The following is a 17,458-nucleotide window of genomic DNA, read 5'->3' on the forward strand; positions in this document are numbered from 1 at the left end:
TAAGCCCCGCCCCCAGCCAGTCCCTGCCCCTGGCCACACCCAGTCTCTACCCTTTGACCATGCAAAAATCTGTCAGAAGGATGTGCTTTTAGGGGTGGAACTAGAAAACTTTAACAACACGTTCCCTGGGTGATTAAATTACATGTGAAATGCCCATGATGCAGCACGATAGAGAATTATCCCTAAAATGAGAGTTCAATAAAACAACAGAACTCCAAGCATCTATTATTGTAATCATTAACAGTTCATTACGTAAATACAGCACCAGAGCTAAGCTCAGTACATAAATAAAGCACCAGAGCCAACATCATAAATACAGCACCCGAACCAACATCATAAATACAGCACCAGAACCAAGCTCAATACATAAATACAGCACCAGAGCCAACATCATAAATATAGCACCAGAGCCAACATCATAAATACAGCACCAGAACCAACATCATAAATACAGCACCAGAACCAAGCTCAATACATAAATACAGCACCAGAGCCAACATCATAAATACAGCACCAGAGCCAACATCATAAATACAGCACCAGAGCCAACATCATAAATACAGCACCAGAACCAACATCATAAATACAGCACCAGAACCAAGCTCAATACATAAATACAGCACCAGAGCCAACATCATAAATATAGCACCAGAGCCAACATCATAAATACAGCACCAGAACCAACATCATAAATACAGCACCAGAACCAACATCATAAATACAGCACCAGAGCTAAGCTCAGTACATAAATACAGCACCAGAGCCAACATCATAAATACAGCACCAGAACCAACATAATAAATACAGCACCAGAGCCAACATCATAAATACAGCACCAGAGCCAACATCATAAATACAGCACCAGAACCAACATCATAAATACAGCACCAGAGCTAAGCTCAGTACATAACTACTGCACCAGAGCCAACATCATAAATACAGCAGCAGAACCAAGCTCAATACATAAATACAGCACCAAAGCCAATATTATAGCATAAATACAGCCCCAGAGCCAACATCATAAATACAGCAGCAGAACTAAGCTCAGTACATAAATACAGCACCAAAACCAACATCATAAATACATCACCATATTCATAATCCCTATATCAAGATAAACATTTAATATATCCATACTGCCCCCCTGAAGGAACATGTAGCCATAATGTCCCCCTGTAGCAATGTATAGCCATACTCTCCCCCCATAGTAATATACTTCCATTCTGCCCCCTGTAGTACTATAGAGTCATAATGTCCCTCTGTAGTAACATACACTAATTACCAGTAACATCCCTCCCCTGGAGGTTGTCAGAATGGAAAAAACAATCTTTATGGTTGTAATGCTGATATAAGTGATTACAGTATCAGAGCAAAAGGAGCATTTATTGTGGAGAACCGACCCCTTGTAGGGAGGCTCTAGTACCCTGTTGTACCGCCTCTAGCCTGGATACAAGATGTGATACGGGTGGGCATGGAGGCTCTAGTACCTGTTGTACCTCCTTTAGCTTGGATACAAGATGTGATACAGGCAGGCATGGAGGCTCTAGTACCCTGTTGTACCGCCTCTAGCTTAGATACAAGATGTGATACGGGTGGGCATGGAGGCTCTAGTACCCTGTTGTACCGCCTCTAGCTTGGATACAAGATGTGATACGGGTGGGCATGGAGGCTCTAGTACCTGTTGTACCGCCTCTAGCTTGGATACAAGATGTGATACGGGCACATGGAGGCTCTAGTACCCTGTTATACTGCCTCTAGCCTGGATACAAGATGTGATACGGGTGGGCATGGAGGCTCTAGTACCTGTTGTACCTCCTTTAGCTTGGATACAAGATGTGATACAGGCAGGCATGGAGGCTCTAGTACCCTGTTGTACCGCCTCTAGCTTAGATACAAGATGTGATACGGGTGGGCATGGAGGCTCTAGTACCCTGTTGTACCGCCTCTAGCTTGGATACAAGATGTGATACGGGTGGGCATGGAGGCTCTAGTACCTGTTGTACCGCCTCTAGCTTGGATACAAGATGTGATACGGGCACATGGAGGCTCTAGTACCCTGTTATACTGCCTCTAGCTTGCATACAAGATGTGATATGGGTGGGTATAGAGGCTCCAGTACCCTGTTGTACTGCCTCTAGCTTGGATACAAGATGTGATACTGGCAGGCATGGAGGCTCTAGTACCCTGTTGTACCGCCTCTAGCCTGGATACAAGATGTGATATGGGGGGCATGGAGGCTCTAGTACCCTGTTGTACCACCTCCAGCTTGGATATAAGATGTGATATGTTGGGCATGGAGGCTCTATTACCCTGTTGTACCGCCTTTAGCTTGGATACACGATGTGATACGGGCGTGCATGGAGGCTCTAGTACTTTGTTGTACCACCTCTAGCTTGGATACAAGGTGTGATATGGGCAGGCATGGAGGCTCTAGTACCCTGTTGGGCCGCCTCTAGCTTGAATCCAAGATGTGATGTGACCGCAAGGAGGCTCTAGTACCCTGTTGGATCATCTCTAGCTTGGATACAAGGTACCGCTTTACCCTGAAAATAAGACATCCTCTGAAAATAAGACCTAGTAAAGGTTTTTCTGAAGTGCCTAATATAAGGCCTCGCCCGAAAGTAAGACCTAGCTCTGTCCCTGCTGTGCGAGTCTGCTGTGATGAGCTCCCCCTGGTGGCCGGAAGCTACAATACCGTCTCTGCTGTACAAGTGGTCGAGGAACTGCTGTGCGTGATCGTTACAGTCTCCAGACAGTGTGTGGGATCCAGGTACTTTACAGACCTTATTTCTTGTGGCCCTGTGTGTGAGTCAGGCAAGACAAGAAGTCCTCATGTAAGGACAGTGCTATTGCTAGACATAACGATTTAGGCCAATGATTCTGAAAGAAATGGAGTCACAAAAAATTCACCAGGAAATTCCGGGTTTGCATTGTTATGATGTTCCAGAAGATGATCACATGACAGTTATTGGATAAATCTTGCTTTGTACTCATAAATATGGGGATCGGTAAATGTACCATAGCTTGTAGTACATGGAAATAATGGTAGGAACAAGAAATGCTTCATAGGACAACTACTGTACAGTATAAAATAGATGTTCATTTTTTGTTCAACAATAAATATGAATTCTTCTTCATGGAAAAATAAGACATCCCCTGAAAATAAGACCTAGCACATCTTTGGGAGCAAAAATTAATATGACACTGTCTTATTTTTGGGAAACAGGGCATGATACACATGGGCATGGGGGCTCTAAGACCCTGTTGGGCCATCTTTAGTTTGGATACAAGATGTGATACCGGCGGGCATGGAGGCTCTAGTACCCTGTTGTACCACCTCTAGCTTGTGTGTCCTCACACATCCATTGGTCCTAACACCTCTAACTGTCTGGTCAGACGATACTCTCTACTGGTGGTCTGTAGGGCGTGCCCTGAGCCTGGTCACATTGTGTGCCCTCACACATCCACTGGTCCCAACACCTCCTAACAGTCTGGTCAGATGGTCCTCTCTACTGGTGGTCTGTAGGGGGCGTCCTGAGCCCGGTCACCTTGTGTGCCCTCACACATCCACTGGTCCCAACACCTCCTAACAGTCTGGTCAGACGCTCCTCTCTACTGGTGGTCTCTCGGAGGCGTCCTGAACCCGGTCGCCTTGTGTGCCCTCACGCATCCACTGGTCTCAGCACCTCCTAACAGTCTTGTCAGACGCTCCTCTCTACTGGTGGTCTTTCTGGGGTCCTGAGCCCGGTCACCTTGTGTGCCCCCATCCACTGGTCCCAACACCTCCTAACAGTCTGGTCAGACTCTCCTCTCAACTGGTGGTCTGTAGGAGGCGTCCTGAGCCCGGCCACCTTGTGTGCCCTCACGCATCCATAGTCCCAACACCTTCTAACAGTGTGGTTAGCCACTCCTCTCCACTGGTGGTCTGTAGGGGGCGTTCTGAGCCTGGTCACCGTGTGTACCCTCACACATCCAATGGTCGCAACACCTCCTAAGAGTCTGGTTAGTACGGCCCATAGGGTGGACAATTTGTCGATACGCCCATCCAGCTTCTCACAACCCAATAATGTTTTGGGTATTTACAGCATTTAATGCGCAACCCACAGAAAACAATGGGGCTGCACACGCATAATATGCGCTAAAATACAACATGCTGCTTTTTTTTTACGCACTTATAATAATACAATACGCAATACAAAAACATGTGTGAGTCAATGAAAATCAATATACTTTCTTTGACTCCATTCCCCACGCATTATGTGCGCATACATTGCGTAAATAAGCCCTTAAAGGGGTTGCCAACCCTTTTTTTTGACTAATGACCTATCCTTTGGATAGGCCATCAGTAGCTGATGGATGGGAGTCTGCTGTATGGGACGTCCATCCATCAGATGATCGTCCAGCCCACCGTCCAGTGCAGCGGTCCGGACGTTGTCATCAGCGGACTGGAGAGGAAGTGCTGTAGCGGCATCTCTCCAACTGCAATCAGTGGGAGAGCCGCTACGGCACTTCTTGCTCAGGATTGTCTGGGACGTCATGACCAGCAGAGAAGTAGGAAATAGCGTAGCGGCGCGACTCTCCTGTTGACATCAATGGCGTCTGCACTTCTTGTGGTGACTGCTGATGACAGCGTCTGGCCTGCTGCACTGGACAGCAGGTTGGACGATCAGCTGATGGCCTGGGGTCCTAGGTGGTAGACCCCCATCCATCAACTACTATTGACCGATGTAGAGGATAGGTCAAGTGTGCAGGACTTTCTTTCCATCTAAATAATGGAAATCTGAATGTATGAGTCGGTTTATTATCGGCGCACCGATACGCTGCTCTGGAGGGTAATAAGGGTTGACTTTTATAGACTGTTCCAGAGTCGGACTTTTACTTTGGATTATATAACGAGCTTTTACAAAATACCAGAAGATTGCAGAGGATCGGTCATGTGACGCGGCACGCCCCTTTAAATTGCAAAGTGCGTTTGACAAGATGAAATTGTCAGTATAACCCGGCCTATTTGAGGCCGCAGACAAACCGAAGTAACCTCCAGTGTTCCTTATAGTACATCTAAACCAGGTTCCCTGTTATCAGGCATTTCTTCTGAGGAGGGGTAAGCTGTAGTGTCCATAACTGACAGTCCAGAAAAATCTGTGCCCCTAGACCACACCTGTCAAAAACAAAGCCCACCACTTTGCATGTGCCATCCTGTACCCAGCGAAGACGCCGAGTCAGTGGGTAAAGACGGCACTGCAGCCGCCGAACCGGAGGTGTAGGCTGGGTGAGCAGATTGTCTGTAGGGATGCTGCACAACCAGAGCCAATGGGGGTGTGAGGGGGTACTATTACTACTGGATCCAATATAGGGGCACTATTAATACTGGATCCATAGTAACAGCAATCACGAATAGTCAATGTATCACAGCACACGCTTCACCTTATTCCATAAGGAAGGATAACTTCGCATGGATGGTGCACGCTCCACACGATCCTGGATCCCGGATCAAGAGTATAACAATCCCACGAAGGGTCCCACAAACAACGTTTCGACCCTACTTCCAAGGGTCTTTGTCAAGAACTTGACAAAGACCCTTGGAAGTAGGGTCGAAACGTTGTTTGTTTCATGGGCAGAATAAAGTTACTTATGTGATTTTATCCCTTGGAGTGCTACTCTTCTCTTCTTCGTGGGATTAATACTGGATCCAATATAGGGGCACTATTACTACTGGAGTCACTATGGGGGGCACTATTACTACTGGGGCTACTATGGGGGTCACTATTAATACTGGAGCTACTATGGGGGTTGCTATTACTACTGGGTCCAATATAGGGGTCACTATTATTACTGGAGTCACTATAGGGGTCACTGTTACTACTGGAGTCAATATAGGGAACACTATTACTGCTGACGCCACTTTGTGGGTCACTGTTATTTCTGGGGTCACCATTACTACTGAAACCACTATGGGTGATACTATTACTTCTTGAGCCACTATTTGGGTCACTAGTATTACTGAGGTCACTATGGGGGGTCACTATTACTACTGGAGCCACTATTTGGGTCACTATTGTTACTGGGGTCACTATGGGGGGTCACTATTACTACTGGAGTCACTATGGGGGAAACTATTACTACTGGAGCCACTATTTGGGTACTATTATTACTGGGGTCACTATGGGGATCACTATTACTAATGGAGCCACTATAAGTGTCACTATTACTACTGAAGCCACTATGTGGGTCACTGTTATTTCTGGGGTCACTATAGGGGTCACTATTATTACTGGAATCACTATGGTTGACACTATTACTACTTGAGCCACTATTTGGGACACTGTTATTACTGGGACCACAATGGGGCACACTATTCCTACTGTGGGCACAATAAGGGTTCACATGGGCATATGCTCATTTTAGTTGCGCAAATACGCTGCATATTTGTGTAACTGAAAATCACTTACGTCCACATTTTTTGCAACTTCTGCATGTTTTTGTGTACACTGCGTATTTGCACATTCAAAAAAGAATGCAGATGAGCCCATTAAAATGTTTCCTGCGTATTCACTGTGTATTTGTGCCACCAATTCACTTAAATGGTCTATTGCAGTGCGTAATACATATCAAAATAGGTCATGCCCGTATTTTTTCACGTGATCGCACATCGCATGAAAAAATACGCTCATGGGAACGAACCAATTGAAGTTTTAAAATTACAGTTGGTTCTCTGAAGGCAGCCATAAGACTGATGTGGCCCTCGGTGAAAATTAGTTTGACACCTCTGACCTAGACTAACGGTAGGTCTGGCGCTGCTACGCATACCATTGGTCCTGCTTATGGATGTGTACTAACTAGGCCTCTGTGATATTTCATAGGCACGTAATGCAAAATGGCCGTCCTCTCCAGTCACTAATGAGGTGTAGAGGCGTAGCAGAGAGTTATAAGCGTTTTGTGGTTATTTGCACATTATTAATTCAACAGGAATCGTCATGCAGTAATAAAACCGAATGGAGTAATCTAATGAATGCACGGTTTATGAGTTAGCCTGAGTTCTGAGCGTTGTCAGAGGGGCCAGACGAGCAGCAAAGGACATTGCGCGGCTGCATGAGGCAAGGGACAGCTCAGTGACTGTGGGTATGCTTGTCACTGACTAAGCTGCCCCTGCATCCAGGAAGCTAACTGCAGCGGATTCACGACTAGAGCTGTAGTGTGCTGCAACTATGGTGGAACCATAACCAGGAAAGACTGTTAGAAATCCTTTGCCTTGTAGATGTAATTGAGGACAGTCCTCAATCAAAACCAAGTGTCTCCACATGGGTTAATAGTGTAAGATGGTAAGCAGGCCTGCTAGATAGAAACATATCATGCTATACAGTTGCATATGAGCACACTTGTTGGCTATTACACCTTGCTGGAGATAAGACAGAGCTTTTTAGGAACTTTGTACCAAAAATACATCGGTTTTCCTTCTGCAGACAACGTCCTTGTACGATTTTGTTGTTAAATACAGACTATGAGCTGCATACGGCCACCTCTGAGTTAGTTCTTCTTTCTTGTAGAAAGGTGATAGAGCTTGTTGTACAGAGAACGTTATTGTAACTGTGTCCATTCACCATAAATTTGCATAGCGTGTACACTGAGTCTGGTGATAGCTAGTGATAGTCTTGGCTACAGAATGAAACATAAATGTTACTCCATATTTACCAACTGTGTATTATCCTTGTGTAAGTATATTCTCCTGCTGTCTTCAATTGTAACAAAAGTCTCTTTGTTCTTGCGTCCGGTGTCTGCCCTGTATCCTGCACTCTTTGTCGCGCCACCACCCGCGACCAAGGGATGTTACATCACTACGTGGCCTGTAGTTATTGGTGGACACAACCACATGATGTTATGTCACTTTGGATGCAACAACATTGAGGTCCAGGCCAGACCATACACAGACCAATGCAGCTATTCTCTGCGTATTGCGCACGCAAATACATGCGCAAATATGCCTGTGTGAAGGGGGCCTAATTTCACAGCGGAAGTTCTGCCACATTTCTGAACCAAGTGTATCTATGTTAAGGCCGTCTTCACACATGGGGGAAAGGCTGTGGATGTTTCAATGTCAGAATCAGGGCTTCTTCAGATGACTGTGTGCGCAAATATGCTTTCCTCAGCGCGACTTATTTGCGCATGTACGAGCCATTTTCGTGCACATATCGGTACATAGTGCATGCCTACGCAAAACACCCCCACCCTGATTTAAAAGGCTATTTATCCCATTGAGGTCCAGATGTGTTCTTTTCCCTGCATTTGCGCGGGTATTGACTGCGTATTTACGTGCCTCCAATAGACTTCTTTGGGGCCCTTGGTGTGCAAATATGCAGGAAAATAGAATAGGTCCTAATTTTTTGTGCGCAGGGAAAGCACATAGAAAAAGCGTTTCTGAGAATGAACCCATTGAAACCAACAGGTTCTATTTTCTGTGTTTTGTTTGCGTATATTTTACGCGCCCAAAAACACGCGCAAATATGGTCGTTTCCAGAAGCCCTCACAGGGGAAATTCCGCAGCATTTTCAGTACATGCCATGTGAGATTTCTAACATCTCCACATGCTGCAGAAAATGTCCACAACGAATCTGCAGCGCTATTGAATAAAACGCTGTGGATTCTAAATCCACCGCATGTCCGGAAATACGAGGGTTAAAATCTGCAGCATTTACGCAATTTAAAACATGGCCAAATCTGCCCCATAAGTGCTGACTTGGCCGCTGTGCCTTTAAAGAAAGCTGGTCACCTATGCTATAAGCCGAATGTACTGTACAATGTGCAATGTTATGGCGGCGTCACATGAGCGTTTGCGCAAATATGCTCGCTGCAGCATAGCGCATTTGCGCATGAACGAGGTTCGAAAGGGACCATAATCAGGGTGCTCGAACCTGCCAGACTGCATTTAGACTAAAAGGGCCTTTACAGAATGGTCCGTTCCATCAACAGAATGACTTTACCGCATCTTCCACCAAAAAAAGTCTGTGACGAGTAAAACAGCACACATATAAGCAGAAGGGGTGGAACATTTTAATTTCAACTGACAATCATGGCTAGTAAGCAACAGAAGCCACCAGCCTGACCCCAAATGATATGACCTACGAGGTCACCCGGTCCTCCTGCGAGCACCAATGCCCTGCTGTTGCTATGTGGCAGAGAAGTCTTACTTCGGCAACAGCATTCAATAAGTCAAAGGTCTGACCAATCAGTTGATCCATCTCCAGGGAAAATTATCTGCCCGGAGATGGTCAGAAAAAGCGGGAAAAACTCAGTGTGAAACTCTGAGAGGGGTCTACCGGGAATGTTCCATAATACTAGGTGGGACCGTCTTCAATATCCGACTTCCTGTCGGTGTGCGGCGCTGTCTGTTGCCGCTAGAAGTGAACAACCCCTTTAATGTTGGGGTAAAAGCACCATCTATGCTGACAGCAGTTGGGGCGATATACCGAAAGCCAGTGAGGCGTACTGCGGTGTATCACACCGGTGCTGATCCTACAGAGAAATGTGTTGTGCAATTACTGTAATATGAAACAGCTTTGTAATTAGTCAGCGACTCGTTATATAACCTCCCCCCCAACCCTTCCCTCATACAATTGCTCACGTGTTTTCCTTGTAAATGGCTGGCAGGATGACAGAAGCTTGTGTGTGAATTAGTGGCTGGCAGGTTGTTGTTTTTACCTGTAGCGGCCTGCAGGGAACTTCCTTGTAAGTGGCACGCCGTTCTCAATTTTAACTCCTCAAAGACCAGGGTGTTTCGGTCCTGAAGGATTTTCAGCAATTTTTACCCATTTGATGGTTTTATGGCCCTATTTTTTTCCTGACCTGCCAAAATTATTTTTGCCTCATTTTTTTCCCATCACATACAGGGCTGTAACTTTTTTCACAGAATTTTTTTTTTAAATCAGGGGTAATGTGTACAAAAAGTAGTCACTGTCAGAATGGTTAGGGGTCTACTGAGACCCTGCAGCTCTGACATCCAGGGGGTCGTTGGCGATCACATGATTACCTCGTCCCATGCAGGAAACCGCACGCTGCTTCCTGTATTCTCCATGTAACGCTCACTGAGTGCCATGTAGTTTGTAAAGGAGAAGGCAGAAGCCGTTAAAAAACACTTCTGTCTTCTCCTCCGGGTCCTCGGCTGTCACTGACAGCCGAGACCCCGACCTGCACCTGCTACATTGTGCCGTATCTTTACTGTCCCAGGACCAAGTGCTGTATATTTCTGGTGCTCAGTCCTTAACAGGTTAAGATGACGCTTATAGAGTCCTAATGTACTCTGCAGCAGTCGTTTAGTCGGCAAATGCAATATTTAGTTGGGGCTTCTTCACACAACCGTGTTTGCGCAGGTATTTGCGCATGCAAAATCTGTGCGCACTAAACACATGGAATAAGACTCATTGATTTTAACGGGTTTGTTCCTATAAGCGTGCTTTGCATGTGTAAATCTGATTCTACATAGATGAACGGCTCCCGTTTACACTAAGCGAGAAGTCGAATGAGCAATATCTCGCCCAATGCCCTGTCGGTGGCTGTGTGTGCAGGGGTGACTAGCGCAGAAAAACACCATTCCAATTACTTATTTATCACAACCTCTCTCATTTTACTTTTTGGGTTTAGAAATGTGGAAACCATCAGTAAGCAGCTGTTGACAGATCTGTTATACTTAAAAGGGTTTTTCCAAGGAGAATACTATTGATGATGTAGGTATTAGTGTACCTTGACGCCACCGGAAATAGTGGGTGTGCACAAGGCAAAGGCATTTTGACAGCCAAGTGACGCCTTCTTTTTATGATTGGCTGCAGGGCTGGCTTTACCTATTTGGCCTCACAGGTCCTCAGCACTGCGGTTTGCACATGAGATTGTCGGGCTGCCATCTGCCTTTGGTGCTCATGGGAGTGTCTCCCCTCTCAAGGGAGCTGGCATTGTCCCTGCTACAACATGCATGTGGTGTGGCACCTCTGCTCCTGCACCCGGCGCTCTGCCCGCTACAGCAAACTTCTGCAGAGGTGGCTGTGCTCCTGGCCCCCGGAGTGACTGTAGGCGGCGGCAGGTTGCAAGTACTGCGGCGCACCAGCTACAGAGCCCGCAGTCACTGTAGTGACTGGCGCTGTTCCAACGCACTTCTCCCTGCAAGAACAATGCTCTGCAGAGGTGGCTCTCATGCTGCTGCCCCTGTGCATGTAGCCGCCAGCGGTGCAAGAAGACTCTTCTGCAGAGCCGGCTGTGCTGCTGCCGCTGTGAGTGTAACCGCCGGCGCTTTCACAGCAGCGCTGTGACTGTTGGCAACGGCGGCATGACATATCCCATTAGTAGGTCCCCGAGGCCGTGTGCCAGCTAGTCAGTGGAAGGACCTGTGAGGCCGAAGCCGGGGAGCACGCCCTGCATCCAATCAGACACAGGGGGCATCACCTGGATGTCAAAATGCCTTTCCCTTGTGGACACCCACCTTTCTGGTGGCGTCAAGGTACACTAATACCGATGATGTATCCTCAGGATAGGTTATCAATAGTCGATCGGCTGGGGTCCGTCACTCTGGACCCCAAACGATCAGCTGATTGTGTGCCCGCTGGCAGTGCCGCAATTACACATAGGTTGTAGCGGAAGCAGCAAAAGTCTCTTCTCCGACCTCCGTCAAGTGGCCGGCGCTTGTAACTGCAGGCAGGCTCACGTTGATTCTGCTCCGATTCCTGTGTAATTGCGGCGCTGTCAGTGGCCACACAATCAGCTGATCATTCAGGGTCCTGAGCGACAGACCGCAGCCAATCAACTATCGATGACCTATCCCATCATTAATAGTATTCTCCCTGGGAAACCCCTTTAATTTATGGCAGGCAGAATGGTGATGTTTCCTCAATGGAAGGAAGGGCCCTTCTACACAAGCTGATACATTGTGTAGATTTTCGCATCCAGCGGGAATCTGAACAATTGTTGTTCAGTGTAAACGCCCAGACTAAACGACCAACGAGAATTTGTTTGCTTATCTTTCGGCGTTCAGTTTCTGCATGCTGGATCGGCTGTGGACTTATGAACAACTGCCTGTATATTGTGTATGGAGGCGGGATGGACCGATCCCCGGCGGCTCCACCTCCATTCACTCGGCGATGCGCAGGAATGATCGCTGGGATGACTGTCGGGCATCCACGTCCAACAGGTCATCCCGTGTAAAAGGGCCCTTAGTACAGAGCAATGCAATGTATCTGGTTGCACAGATTCCCGTGATCTCACCTGTGCTGTGACTCATGAGTTTTTGTTCTCTTTGTTCCTTGGCAATGATAAGATTTGGTTTTGTATAAATCACCATGGAGTCAAAAGACAGAAGACAAAGCAGGATCGGCTATAAAAAAAAAGTAGTCGCTGAATCAGACAAGTTTTGAGCGTTGTGAGAATAATAAACCTTTCCCCAGCGACAGCAGTAACCCCGGTTTACAGTCTATAAAACTCTGCAGAGTTAACGGGGCCGTCTACCTCCAAACTGTTGATAGCTTGTCCTCCGTTTTGGTCATACTGTAAATAGTTGATTGGTGAGAGTCCACTACATCGGACCCACACTGATCAGCACTATCAGTGTGTACGGAGACGAAAGTAGACAGCTCCATACAAATTGCAGCGGGCCAGGTTGGTATTGTATTTAGTTTAATGGAAATAGTCTGCAATATCTTAAGCTCCATTTACACACAACGATTATCACTCCAAATTTGTTCAAGTGATGGCAAATGAGCTATAATCGTTGCATGTAAACACTGCCATCGTTCACTTTTCGGCTGAATGATGATTTTTAGGTGAGTTTAAAATCCATTGTTCAGCCGGAAAGAGATAACAGAGAACACACGCTGTGTTCTGCACAGGAGTCAGAGATTACATTTAGAGATGAGCGAGCACGCTCGTTTAAGGCTGATGCCTGAGCGAGTATCTGTCTTTTCGAGTAACTGATCCCTCTTTCCCTCTCCCCCCGCATGGTGCATAGTAATCAGTTACTTGAAAAGACTGATGCTCGCTCGAGCATTAGCCTTAAACGAGCATGCTCACTCATCTCTAATTACATTGTATTCTGCCCACAGCCCGTGCGAGAACAATAGAGTTGTGTGCTGAGCTCATACTACCTGCTGTCCTCCGCAAACAGCTCCCGGAGGCCCTGTTACACGCAAATGAAGCTGATAAAGTGGTAATGGACATTAGTGTCCATTAACACTTTATGCAAAATGATCGCTCAAACTTTCAAACTTTCAGTCCTTTGAAAGATTTGCATGTAAATGGGCCTTAACTGGACAGCTGCTAAGTGTATTAAGCTATCTACTGTCAGCTCTAAGACAGCAGCCCATCAAACAGCTTATTGGTGCAGATCCCAGGAGGTGGACCCCCACCGATCAGCTAATGATGACCTATTATCAGGATAGACTGTCAATAGTTCAGACCTGAAAGACCCCTTTAAATGAAATTCATGACTTTGAATAACAAGTTAACATATGTAGTTTTGGCGAGTGGTTAAAGCTGGTTTTGGAAACAGCTTTAACCCCTTGGAGGGTTAAAACGGGACCAGCTTAAACCGGAGGGGAAAAGGTGTAAATTACCTGCAGTTGTTTTTCATCCTTCCAATATTCTGGTTCTCAATCTCGATACTAACCTATCCGATGGCCAATGCGCCCTTTGGATTACCTAATCCCTCTCAGAGATAGACTACCTGCTCCTCATTGACCAGTAATGCTCTTGTGATCAACACTAGCCAATCATAGAGCAGTGCATAGCCGATAACAGGACTGGGAGATCAGGAAGGATGGCGGAGAAGAACAACTAGAAATACAGTTTGAATCGAACCTATCTAACTCCCTGAATAGAATCCCTCATAAGGGCACAAATTTGTAAATCAGGCGTTATCTAAAAAGCACCCGATGCAACTAATCAAGGGCTTCATGAGTTGCATCAGGTGTGCTTGATATAAGACATCAAATACCTGGCCTATGATTTCATGTTAGACATATGGCAATAGAGTGGGCCAAGAGATCATTGCATTGTACAAACAGCGAAAAAGATACGAAGGCGCTGAATGTTCCTAGAGATACAGCTGGAAGCAGATAGGCCCCTCCCACACAGGTGTTAGCAAAACGCAGTGTTTTACCGTGATTCAACAGTGGTTTTTAATGCACCCCATCATTGTAATGGGTGATGAGGTGCATTGAAAAGCGCTTAAATGCACGAAAATAGAGCACACAGTGTTCGAAAAGCGCAGCCTTTGACCGCTAGTCTGTGAAGCCCCATTGAAGTCAGTGGAGGCGTTGTGCAGCATTTATTACGGCGTTCACATCAAACGTGATTTATAGCGGCAAAGCAACATGTTTAATGCAAGTATATTACAGGAATGATGAGACTCCAACTAGCAGATGAACAGAAGTTGTCCGTAAAGTTACTGCCCCTTTAACTGCGCAGTGGAGGCAGAAACTATAGATCCTGCATGTTGTAATAAAACTTGAGAGTCCGTGAAGAGCTCAGCGCAGATTACTGGATGCAAAGTCCAAAGTGTTAACCATCCTACTGCAGAACAGCGGAAAAAGCCGAGTGGAACATTTAGTCATGGGAACGTTTGTCATTTGTTTGCTTTCTCTGTCCTACAGACATTGAACACTTTAAGGGGTTGTCCAGGATTAGGAAAGTAATAATAATAATCTTTATGTATATAGCGCCAACATATTCCGCAGCGCTTACAAGACAGGAGGAGTAAAAACAAAACCACGGTTACATAGTAATCAGTTAATGGAAACATTAGGGGTGAGGGTCCTGCTCCAACGAGCTTACATACTACAAGTAATGGGGTGATACAGAAGGGGCTGGAGATGTGCGCGGTATGGCGAGGTGGTCAATGAGGGATGCTATACACACAGACAATGGTCAGGCCGTATAGTGGCTGAATCGGCATGACTGCTTGGGGCGGTTGATTACGGCTAGTAGAAACTGCAGTCGGTAGGTCAGGGAGCATGTTATCAGGCGGAGTACAGAGGGGTTTGGTTTAGGGGATATGGTATGCCTCCCTGAAGAGGTGCGTTTTTAGAGCACGCCTGAAGTTTTATGAGTCATGGATTGCCCGGATAGTTTTGGGTAGCGCGTTCCAGAGGACTGGTGCAGCTCTGGAGAAGTCGTGGAGGCGGGAATGAGAGGTTCGAATAAGGGGGGCACTTAGTCTGGTTTCGTTAACGGAGCGGAGCTGCGGAGGGCGCAGGGTGGGTGATAGATTGAGATGAGGGAAACAATGTAGGGTGGGGCGGTGCTGTGAAGAGCTTAGTGGATGAGCGTTGTAAGTTTAAATTGTATTCTGTATTCGATGGGGTTGCCTCCTTCTGGTATTACAGCTCAGGTGCGCGTAGAAGCTGGTTGCACACTGTTATATTTAACCTTACGGCTGCCTTGTTCTTGTCCCAAAGAGACATTTCTGGGATGTTTTGTTGGTAGATCAGAAGCGGAGCTTAAAGACACGGCCAACCTTAGCCACTTGGCACACATGCAGTTCATGGGGTGCTGGCCACCGGCTTGTATAGGGGCATCAAGTGGATGTAGGGTAGCAGTGATCACTTCCCTTATGTTCCTCCTGATGAATGATCTTCTTCCTCCGCCCCTAACAGCAGCGTCTTTTGTAGTAAATCATCATTCTCCTGGGCATTTGCTCCCCTCTGATGTTGCCCGACGCCTCTGTCAGCCCATCAGCACCCTGCAACACAATTGTTTAGTTCTGCTACTGTATTTATGTTATGAGCTAGTTTCTAATGTTGTATCTAGGTATTGAGGTTGATTCAGCTGTATTTATGTACTAATTTTGGTTCTTGTGCTGTATTTATGTTGTTAGATTGGTTCTGGTGCAGTATTTATGCACCGAACTTGTGCTTATGCTATATTTATGTACTCAGCTTGGTCCTGGTACTGTATTTATATTATGAACTTGGTTCTGGTGCTGTATTTATGTCATGAACTTGGTTCTGGTGCTGCATTTATGTACTCAGCTTGGTTCTGGTGCTGTATTTATATTATGAGCTTTGGTCTTGTGATGTATTTCTATTATGAGCTTGCTTCTGGTTTTGTATTTATGTTATGAGTTTGGTTTTGATGCTGTATTTATGTCATAAGTTTGGTTGTGGTGCTGTATGTATGCAATGAGCTTGGTTCTGGTGTATTTAAGCACCGAACTTGGTTCTGGTGCTGTATTTATATGCTCATCTTGGTTCTTGTACTGTATTTATATTCTGAACTTGGTTCTGGTTCTATATTTATATTATTAGCTTGGGTCTTATTATGTATTTATGTTATCAGCTTGCTTCTGGTGCTGTATTTATGTTACATGTTTGGATTTGATGCTGTATTTATGTTATGAGCTTGGTTCTGATGCTGTATTTATGTACTCAGTTGCTTCTGGTGCTGAATTTATGTTATATGTTTGGATTTGATGCTGTACATATTATGAGTTTGGTTTTGATGCTGTATTTATGTTCTGAGCTTGGTTCTGGTGCTAAATTTATATTATGAGTTTGGTTTTGATGCTGTATTTATGTACTCAGCTTGGTTCTAGCTCTATTTATATTATGAGCTTGGTTATATGTGTATTTATGTACAGAGGTTGGTTCTGGTACTCTATTTATGCTATATGTTTGGATTTGATGCTGTATTTATGTTATGAGCTTGGTCCTAGTGCTGTATTTATATTATGAGCTTGGTTACATGTGTATTTTATGTACGGAGGTTGGTCCTGGTGCTGTATTTATTCCCTTAGATGTTCTGGTAGGGTATGCTGTTACCTTATTGCTTTCTGCACAAACATAATACAGGCAGATGCTCATCAGTGCAATATACCTTTTTTTTTCCTGTGACAGGGGCGTAAAAAAAATCCTCATAGGGTGCCGGATAACCTAAGGCTATATGCCCAGGGGCGAGCGTGATAACGTGCTGAGAAATGTGCGTTTCACCCGTGGATGCAGGGTGCCTTTCATTCTAAAACGTCTTGCATCACTTCTGTGAAATTGCGCTCCGCAGATGCATGTTTTCCGTGCGCTAGAGGATTGCAAGTGTTTCCCATTGATTTCACATCGTATGTGAGCGCCATGCAGTCTTTACAGGTTCCACTGAAAGCAATGGGCGAGGCGCTCCGAGGGAATGCCAAAAGATAGAGCATGCAGCGATTTTTAACTTTGCAGCATCGCAGTGAGGGATGTGTGAATCGCTCATGTGAATCGGGGCTCCTTCGCACCGGCGATCGCAATATTGCCGGGAGAAAATCGCGGCAAATGCTCAGTTTTGTTCAGGTGATTTTCGAGCATCGACGATGCTTTTTGTTGTGAAAAATCGTGCATCACATCGCTGCCGCCCGCGATTCTCTCGTGCGAAAGTCAATAAGAGTTTCTAATGTTAAAAATGCATCGCATCCCACGAAAATCACGAGTTTGTGCGTTGCGATAAAAAGGAGGCTCCA

At 45.8% G+C, this 17,458-nt stretch overlaps 1 protein-coding gene across 1 annotated transcript in view; it reads left to right on the plus strand.

The window, feature by feature from the left end:
* The window catches only part of GIPC2 (GIPC PDZ domain containing family member 2), an 82,095-nt gene that overhangs the window by 17,777 nt on the left and 46,860 nt on the right, over nucleotides 1–17,458 (plus strand). The gene's annotated exons all lie outside the window — the stretch shown is intronic.

Source organism: Eleutherodactylus coqui, chromosome 3, assembly GCF_035609145.1.
Source record: "Eleutherodactylus coqui strain aEleCoq1 chromosome 3, aEleCoq1.hap1, whole genome shotgun sequence".
Classification (NCBI taxonomy): domain Eukaryota; kingdom Metazoa; phylum Chordata; class Amphibia; order Anura; family Eleutherodactylidae; genus Eleutherodactylus; species Eleutherodactylus coqui.